Here is a 9,116-nt window from a genome sequence, read left to right on the forward strand (position 1 = left end):
TTATTTGTGTGAAAAATATTCTAAACCTATTACAGAAAAGTACTATAGAGCCTACTGTATTAGTTGGGTACCTGGGCTAACTTTGTTCGACTTATGAATAAATTGGACTGAACAAATGAGCTCTCAGAATGGAATTTGTTCCTGTGTGGGGGGCTTACTGTATTAGCTACAGTTTACGGATGAGGAGATGCTGGAGAAGACTCTTGAGAGTCCCTTGGACTACAAGGAGATCCAACCAGTCCATCTTAAAGGAGATCAGTCCTGGGTGTTCATTGGAAGGAGTGATGTTGAAGCTGAAACTCCAATACTTTGGCCACCTGATGCGAAGAATTGACTCATTTGAAAAGACCCTGATGCTGGGAAAGATTGAAGGCGGGAGAAGGGGATGACAGAGGATGAGATGGTTGGATGGCATCACCGACTCAATGGACATGAGGTTGGGTAAACTCTGGGGGTTGGTGATGGACAGGGAGGCCTGGCGTGCTGCAGTCCATGGGGTCAGAAAGAGTCGGACATGACTGAGAGACTGAACTGAACTGAACTGAACTGAACTGAACAGATGAAGATACTGAGGCTAAAGTTTGCGCAGCCAGGGAGTGGGGCAGACAGGATTCTAACCTGTGTCTGTCTGACGCCATAACCCCTGACCTCTCCACTGGGCAGGAGAGATGCCAGATGAGTGACTCAGGAAGTAGGATCAAAGGTTTCCCACTTTCACGGCAAGTGTCCCTTCATACCAAGTAGCTAGTAAACGAGCTAGGCCGTCTCATTTATTATTGTCTGCATATCTTGTATTGGATTCCATGTGCCAGTACAGTGGTAAAGACGCAGCATTTTATTTCTTTTTAATAACAGGACATTTAAAGCCAATTTGCCCAAATAAGGGTTTAATTTCCATTCTTCAGACCACATGACTGATGCTTGTATCTGACTAACATAACCCCTCCTCGAACAATATGAAACAAATCAGGGTGATTTCCTACTCACAACAATGAGAAATGATCAGCTATTCCTTCTCTTTCGGAGCACATCTGCTGAACTTCACTGAGTTATATGCTGGTGATTGTCAGTTCAAAAGAGATGAGGCCAGAGAGGTCGATACACAGAAAAAACAATGCATCAAAAGAGCAGAATTCAGAAATCACTTACTTAAAGACATATATAGCTGATTAAAACATTTTTTAAAATTATTGAGTATAATTGACATATATAGCCTTGTATTAGTTTTAGGTGTATAACATAATGATTTGATATATGTACATATTGTGAAATGATTACCACAATAAATTTAGCTAACATTCATCACCACACAGTTATAATTTTTTTTTCTTATGATAAGAACTTTTAAGATCTACTCTTGGGAATTTCCTGGTGGTCTAGTGGTTATTACTCTGTGCTCTCATTGCCAAGGGCCTGGATTCGATCCCTGATTGGGAAACTAAGATCTCACAAGCCACAAACCACAGCCAAAATAAATAGATACAAAATGTTTAAAAAGATTTATTTTGTTTGCAATTTTCAAATAGGCAATATAGTATTGTTAACTATAATCGCCTTGTTGTACATAACATCATATCACCGGAAGTTTGTACCGTTGACCACCTTCATTTGTTTTCCCCATTCCCTTCCCCTGCCTCTGGTAACCACCAATCTGTTCTCTGTTTCAATGAATTTGGTCTTTTTAAGATTCAGCATATAAGTGAGATCATATGGTATTTATTTATCTTTCTCTGACTTACTTCACTTAGCGCAATGCCCTCAAAGTCCATTCATGTTGTAGCACATGGAAGGACTTCCTTCTTTTATATGGCTGAATAATATTCCATTATATATACATCTCACATCTTTTCAATCCATCAATCTATTGATGGACATGTTGTTTTCATGTCTTGGCTCTTGTAAATAATGCTGCAACGAACATAGGGATGAAAATATATTCTTGAGATAGTGATTTTATTTCCTTTGGATAAATGCCCAGAAGTGGAATTGCTGGATCCAGTTGATTTTCATTATTTGCTCTGTTAATGGTCTATAAAGTCACCATGAAAACTGATTTAGTGACTGTTGTACATTCAGAAAACTAAGATCATGGCATCTGATCCCATCACTTCATGGGAAATAGATGGGGAAACAGTGGAAACAGTGTCAGACTGTTTTTTTTGCCCTCCAAAATCACTGCAGAGGGTGACTGCAGTCATTAAAAGACGCTTACTCCTTGGAAGGAAAGTTATGACCAACCTAGATAGCATATTAAAAAGCAGAGATATTACTTTGCCAACAACGGTCATTCTAGTCAAGGCTATGGTTTTTCCAGTGGTCATGTATGGATGTGAGAGTTGGACTATGAAGAAGGCTGAGCACTAAAGAACTGATGCTTTTGAACTGTGGTGTTGGAGAAGACTCTTGCGAGTCCCTTGGACTGCAGGAGATCCAACCAGTCCATCCTAAAGGAGACCAGTCCTAGGTGTTCATTGGAAGGACTGATGCTGAGGCTGAAACTCCAATACTTTGGCCACCTGATGCGAAGAGTTGACTCATTGGAAAAGACCCTGATGCTGGGAGGGATTGGGGGCAGGAGGAGAGGGGGACGACAGAGGATGAGATGGCTGGATGGCATCATTGACTCAATGGATGTGAGTCTGAGTGAACTCTGGGAGTTGGTGATGGACAGGGAGGCCTGGCGTGCTGCGATTCATGGGGTCGCAAAGAGTCGGACATGATTGAGCGACTGAACTGAACTGAACTGTGCTGTTGCTCCTATGGGAAATACAGGGTTAGGTTCTTTCAAGCCTCTGGTCACAACATTTTCATCAATCGATCAATATACAACCTTGACGTGATGTGTTTCTCTTCGGAAACACCTTACTTAATATTTAGTGCTGATTCATTAACATCGAACTCACAGCCAAAAGCACCATAAATCACGCCTGGATGAAGCTTATCTAACTTGTATTTTCTCCATAAGGCACATCACCACAGCTTTCTGTGCTTTGGAACATCAGATAGCACTTCAGCACTGCTCTTAGGGCTCATTTTAAACAGTGAAATCATAAGCACAACATCATAACCCAAAGCACAGAAAAAAATGTGAAAAAAAAACGTGGCTAAACAGACCATGAAAAGGATACTTGTTTACAGTCTGAGAGCTGACACACGACCCCAGCTGGGAATGTTTGTGTAATAGTTTGCTAGGGCCGCCATAACAACAGCAAGCAAAGACGGGGTGGCTCAAACAACAGAGTTTCATTTTCTCATGGTCCTGGAGCTGGAAGTCTGAGATCAAGGTGTTGGCAGGTTTGGTTTCTCCTAAGGCCACTGTCCTTGGTTTGTAGATGGTCGCCTTCTTGCTGCAACCTCACATGACCTCTGTGTCGGTCTGTGTGCCCTGAACCCGTTCATATGAGGACACCAGTCAGATTGAATTAGGAGCCACCCTAACGACCTCATTTTAACTTAACTACCTCTTACAGGCCTAATCTGCAAATAATAGTCACAAAATGAGTCACATTCTCAGATTAGGGCTTCAGTTTATGAATCGGGGGGGAGGGGGGAGACCCAGGATAGCCCACAACCATATATATCAGGGAACTCAAATTTTTTGCTGCTCTGCAATTATCTGTGAATATATCTCTATAGTTCCTGTGAGCCTTGATTTGGGGGTTCTAGATCAATTTTAGTAGCTAGGTGAATTCATAATAAGGAGGAATAATTTGAGAATCATGAAGGTTGACGGCAGTTGTACCAACCACAACTATAGAATTAGACTGTTGAATTTTTAAAAATATTTATTCCTTTTGCTGCACTGGTCTTAGTTGTATCATGTGGGATCTTTCACTGAGGTACACAGACTGGTTGTGGTGCCCGGGTTCAGGAGTTGTCACACTAGCGGTTAATTGCTCCTCGGCATATGGCATCTTAGTTCCCTAACCAGGGGTTGAATCCATGACCCCTACATTATAAGGTGGGTTCTTGGCCATTGGACCACCAGAGAAGTTCCTAGACTGTTGGATTTCCTGATACTCGCGAGGCTAGTGTAAGATAAGCCTGCTCCTTGAAGAAGACAACTTTCTTTCCAGTTCCCTAGGCATAGATCAAAATACGCTGTCTGGGTAATCAAGTGGAAGGGAGCCAGAGATTTTCCCACCTTGGTAGTCTCCTCCTCCTTCTTGAATTCTTCTCTTTGAGAGAAAGCATTTCAGTTTTAAAACAAAGAAAAATAGTGCATGTAAAGCTTCTGGCCTCACCCAAAACATTGTAAACCCAGCCATAAATCCTGGGAACACGATGTCTGCACACTCTGTAGCTTTCTAGAAAATCTAAGCCAGACAACAACTGGAGGCATGGAGGGGAATGTCTTACACGCCTCCAGTGCTGAGAGGCTCTGCAGTAGGCTCCTATTCGTTTTCTCATTCAGCTCCCATAAAGCTCATGGAATGGGCAAGATAGCAATTATTGGAGTTCAGAAGGAGACTGAGTTGCTCATGAGATCATCTGGCTGCTTAGGGGTCAGCCCAAAACCAGGGCCTTTAAACTCCCCAAGCTTGTCCTCCTTCTTTGACTTTGAGTTGGAACAAGCTGAATTGGTCCCAGATGTTGATATCAATGCATCGTTGTTTAAGAAGATCAACAGTTGTTTCTAAGCCTTGAGGTGTTTTGAATTCTTTCACTTTTCTACACTCATTTCTTAAGGATCAGAGGGGATCATGGCACAGAGGGGATGGTTGTCAAGATCCAAAGGTGAATGAGCCTTGGCCTTCACCACAGTGCAATTCTGAATGTCTAGAGAGTACTGCTGGAGAAGGCAATGGCACCCCACTCCAGTACTCTTGCCTGGAAAATCCCATGGATGGAGGAGCTGGTAGGCTGCAGTCCACGGGGTCGCTAAGAGTTGGACATGACTGAGAGACTTCGCTTTCACTTTTCACTGTCATGCATTGGAGAAGGAAATGGCAACCCCCTCCAGTGTTCTTGCCTGGAGAATCCCAGGGACGGGGGAGCCTGGTGGGCTGCTGTCTGTGGGGTCGCGCAGAGTCGGACATGAGTGAAGCGACGCAGCAGCAGCAGCAGCAGCAGCAGCAGCAGAGAGTACTGCCCAATAGAGCTAGAAAAGTGAGCCAGGACTTCCTTGGTGGTCCAGTGGTTAAGAATCTGCCTGCCAAATGCAGGGGACATGAGTTGTATCCCTGCTCTGGGAAGATCCCACATGCTGCAGGGAAAGTAAGACCATGTGCCTCAACTACTGAGACCGCACATCCTAGAGTCTATATTCTGTAACAGGAGAAGCCACTGCAGTGAGAAGCCTCTGCTCTGCAGCTAGAGGGTAGCTGCCTCTGTCTGCAACTAGAGTAAAGCCTGCAGGCAGCAACGTAGATCCAAGACCGAGAGCAACCAAAAAAAAAAAAAAAGTAAGCCATATAGGATAACTTCATCTGAAAACTGAAACAGGTGAAATTAATTTGAGAATACATTTATTTAACCCAGTATATCCCCAAATTATCATTTCAACATGCAGTCACTATAAAAATTATTGATGAGATAATTTACACTCTTTTATTCCTACTACAATTTTCTTTTTTCAAATCAGGTGTGGATTTTATGCCCATAGCACATCTTGATTTATGCAAATCCCATTGGCAGTGCTCAGTACCCACATGTGTGGCTTCCATGTTGGAGGGTGTATGTCTAAATGGACATGCTTCTAAATTAATTCATGTGCCACCACGGGATTTGGCCATAATGAGGATTCTACTCTTGTAATCCAGGAACACATCAAGGGATCATTTCTAGGAAGTGCTTTCAAAGTCTTTCCAGAGAAGGAGACTTTTAAAAATAGAAATATTTTAAGTCTTGGACTGTGCTGGGTCTTCGTTGCTGTGCTTGGGCTTTCTCTAGTTGTGGCGAGCGGGGGCTACTCTTCATTGTGGTGCCTGGGTTTCTCATTGCAGTGGCTTTTCTTGTTTCTGGGGTACTTGGACTCAGTAGTTGTGGCACATGGGCTTAGCTTCCCTGAGGTGTGTGGAATCTTCCTGGAACAGGGATTGAACCTGGATCCCCTGCATTGGCAGGCAGATTCTTAACCACTAGATCATTGGGAAAGCCAGAAGGAGACTTCCCTGGTGGCTCAGATGGTAAAGCATCTGCCTATGATGCAGGAGACCTGGGTTCAATCCCTGGGTTGGGAAGATCCCCTGGAGAAGGAAATGGCAGCCCATTCCAGTACTCTTGCCTGGAAAATCCCATGGGTGAAGGAGCCTGGTAGGCTACAGTCAATGGGGCTGCAAAGAATTGGGCATGACTGAGTGACTTCACTTTCTTTCTTTCTTTTGATCGCATCCTTGGCAAAGGGAGGAGCATCTTTCTGGGGGCTGGTGGAGGGAGGAGGCCCTGTTCCCTTAGCGGGTATGGTTTTCACATTCTTCAGGTTGGCTTGAATTTTGCTTGGAATGTGAGTTCTGGGAGGGACAATCAGTTTTTAGAGCTGATAAGCTTGCTCAGCACTGTGCTTAGAACTCAGTAAGCCAGGCTTTGCACTCTAGGAGCTTGACTCAAAGTCAAGTGGGCATCAGAGTCATGGCGGGGGTGGGGGTGGGGAGAGGTCTTGTGAAAAATATAAATTCCTTGGCCCCCACTCTAGAGTTCCTGATTTAGTAGGCTTAGAATGGGGCCTGAGAATTTGTGTTTCTAGCAAGATCCAGGCCACCACTGCTTAGAGAATCAGGCTTTGAGAACCATTGGTCTGGCAGATGAGTAAAGCCTTCAGATATTCATTCAACACTCCCAATTTAGCACTTTTTTCAGTGCTGCGGATAGAGTAGTGAGCAAGACAAGTGAAGTCCCTTCCTTCAGTGGAGGTTTGGGCAGGGATAACAGATGGTGGTGATGTCGGGGATCTGGAGTTGACTGGATAATGACACCCTATTACTTAGTAGGGCTTCCCAGTGGCTCAGATGGTAAAGGATCTGTCCGCAATGCAGGAGACTCGGGTTCCATCCCTGGGTCAGGAAGATCCCCTGGACAAGGCAATGGCACCCCACTCCAGTATTCTTGCCTGGAGAATTCCACGGGCAGAGGAGCCTGGTGGGCTACATCCCATGGGGTCGCAAGACGCAACTGAGCGACGAACACACACACATCATTTAGTAACTGATTCATAAAGGTTGGTCGCATAACTTGGCCCTGTTCCCACAGCTAGTTTGCATTGTGCCTCTGGTCTGTCTGTTGTTTCATGGTGGTTCCTTTGGTCTGATCCTCTTAGTAACATCCCCCTCCTGTAATTGTTCTACTTAACTTTTCTTGCTCAACTTTCAGATCCCTGATCAACCACCAGTTCTCCAGAACAGTCTTTCTCAACTTCCCTGTGAGTTTCACCGGAGTATTTATTCAGGATTTAAATCACAGGGTCTGTCACATTGTGGCTGCTTAATACAGTTTGCTGGTAATGAAAGACTTAATGTGCTTAATGGAATCCATGATGACTTCTTGACTTACTGGGCTGAAAAGAAGTCATTCCAGGAAACTGGAGAAAGGAGAGAAGCTACCTGGCAATTAAAACCAGAGACAGCCTTGAACTTGGAAGGGTGGAGGCCCGAGGTGGGGACCAGCCATCCTGCACAGACCTGGGATTTGGGTAGATGGGTAAGGGGTCATCCTGGGGAGAAACTGTAGAGGTAGATATGGAATCCTGATAAATAAGTTCAGGAACCAGGGAGCCCCTGAATATTTGGGGGCAGCCAAGCCACATGTGGGCTTTCCAGGTGGCTCAGTGGTAAGGATTGCCCCTGCCAATGCAGGAGACACCAGAGATGTACGTTTGATCCCTGTGTTGGGAAGATCCCCTGGAGGAGGAAATGGAAACTCACTCCAGTATTCTTTTGGGAAATCCCAGGGACAGAGGAGCCTTGTGGGCTATAGTCCATGGTGTCACAGTCAGACACAACTGGCCACACATACATCTTTTTATTTTTTTTCTGTTTTGGAGGAAAAACCTCAACTCTCCAGGCACCTGCGATGGGTACTTGGGGAGGGGTTAAGCCCAAACACATAATGTTAAGGTCAAGTCCTACTTCCTGCTCTTAATAGCACACAACTATGGGCGAGATGGATGGCATCATCAACACATTGGACATGAGTTTGAGCAAGCTATGGGAGACAGTGAAGGGCAGGGAAGCCTGGTATGCTGCAGTTCGTGGGGTCGCAAAAAGTTAGACATGACTGAGTGACTGGACAGCATGGGCAAGATGCATAAACATTGTGAAGTTCAGTTTTGTTCTCTGAAAAACAGGCAAAACCAAACAAACAAAACCAATTACTGAATCCATTGTGTTGCTGTGAGGATTAAATGATATACCGTAGAGTAAATTGTCTGGGGGTAAAGTCTGGCACACAGAAGGCACTGGCTGTTATTACGGAGATAAGTCTCTCCTTGTCTCCTTTCTCCTTTCCTTCTCCAGCTCTTCCTCCTCTCTCCATACATTGCCCACAAGAAGATTTTTAAGGCCTCTTGGCATCTGGGCAGGTGGGATGTTACCAAGGGGCTAAAAGACAGCATCTGGGCATGCCAGGGCAAGGCTTGAGGCCCAGCTGGTCACAGCCTGTGGCATTTGGTTCCATACCTGGTTCCCTGTGGGTGACAAAAGGCAGATCACGCACCTCTTGGTGTCTTGAGTTTTGAGGGCTGCATCAGGGGGATCACAATCCCAGCTGAGCTTCTCCGCTGCTCTCATCCCCTTCTGCTCCAAGTTCTGAATCTCCTCCCAGGAAATAATGAAGCAATTGTGGAGGCCAGCGAGGGGCTGGGGCCAAATCAGATGAATGCCAGGGAGCACGCTAATCTCCAGGGAAGTCCCTGCCTGCAGTGAGGCTGCATGGCACTCGCCTCCACAAGAAGCAGAGCAACAAGTGACGCTTCAAGAATGAAAAACAAACTTTCCGAGTTCACTTGGCTGCAGAGCCTTTAGGAGACCGAATTATAGTAAAACTAAAAATAAGACTTGGGAGGACCAGTATGCTTTTTTTTCTTTAAATTCACAAAAGGTTTCTCTTTTCTATCTCAGAACAATATAATTCAACGGGCACATTTTGCCTTATTTTGTTTCATGGGACTCAGAAAAGCTCAG

At 44.9% G+C, this 9,116-nt stretch overlaps 1 non-coding gene across 1 annotated transcript; it reads left to right on the forward strand.

Annotated features, from left to right (window-relative positions):
* Positions 1-6,110: 6,110 nt before the first annotated feature.
* Positions 6,111-6,182, forward strand: TRNAH-AUG (transfer RNA histidin (anticodon AUG)). The gene has a single exon. It is a non-coding gene; the product is annotated as a tRNA-His (tRNA).
* Positions 6,183-9,116: the final 2,934 nt, after the last annotated feature.

This window comes from Capricornis sumatraensis, chromosome 6 (genome assembly GCF_032405125.1).
Source record: "Capricornis sumatraensis isolate serow.1 chromosome 6, serow.2, whole genome shotgun sequence".
Taxonomy (NCBI): Eukaryota; Metazoa; Chordata; class Mammalia; order Artiodactyla; family Bovidae; genus Capricornis; species Capricornis sumatraensis.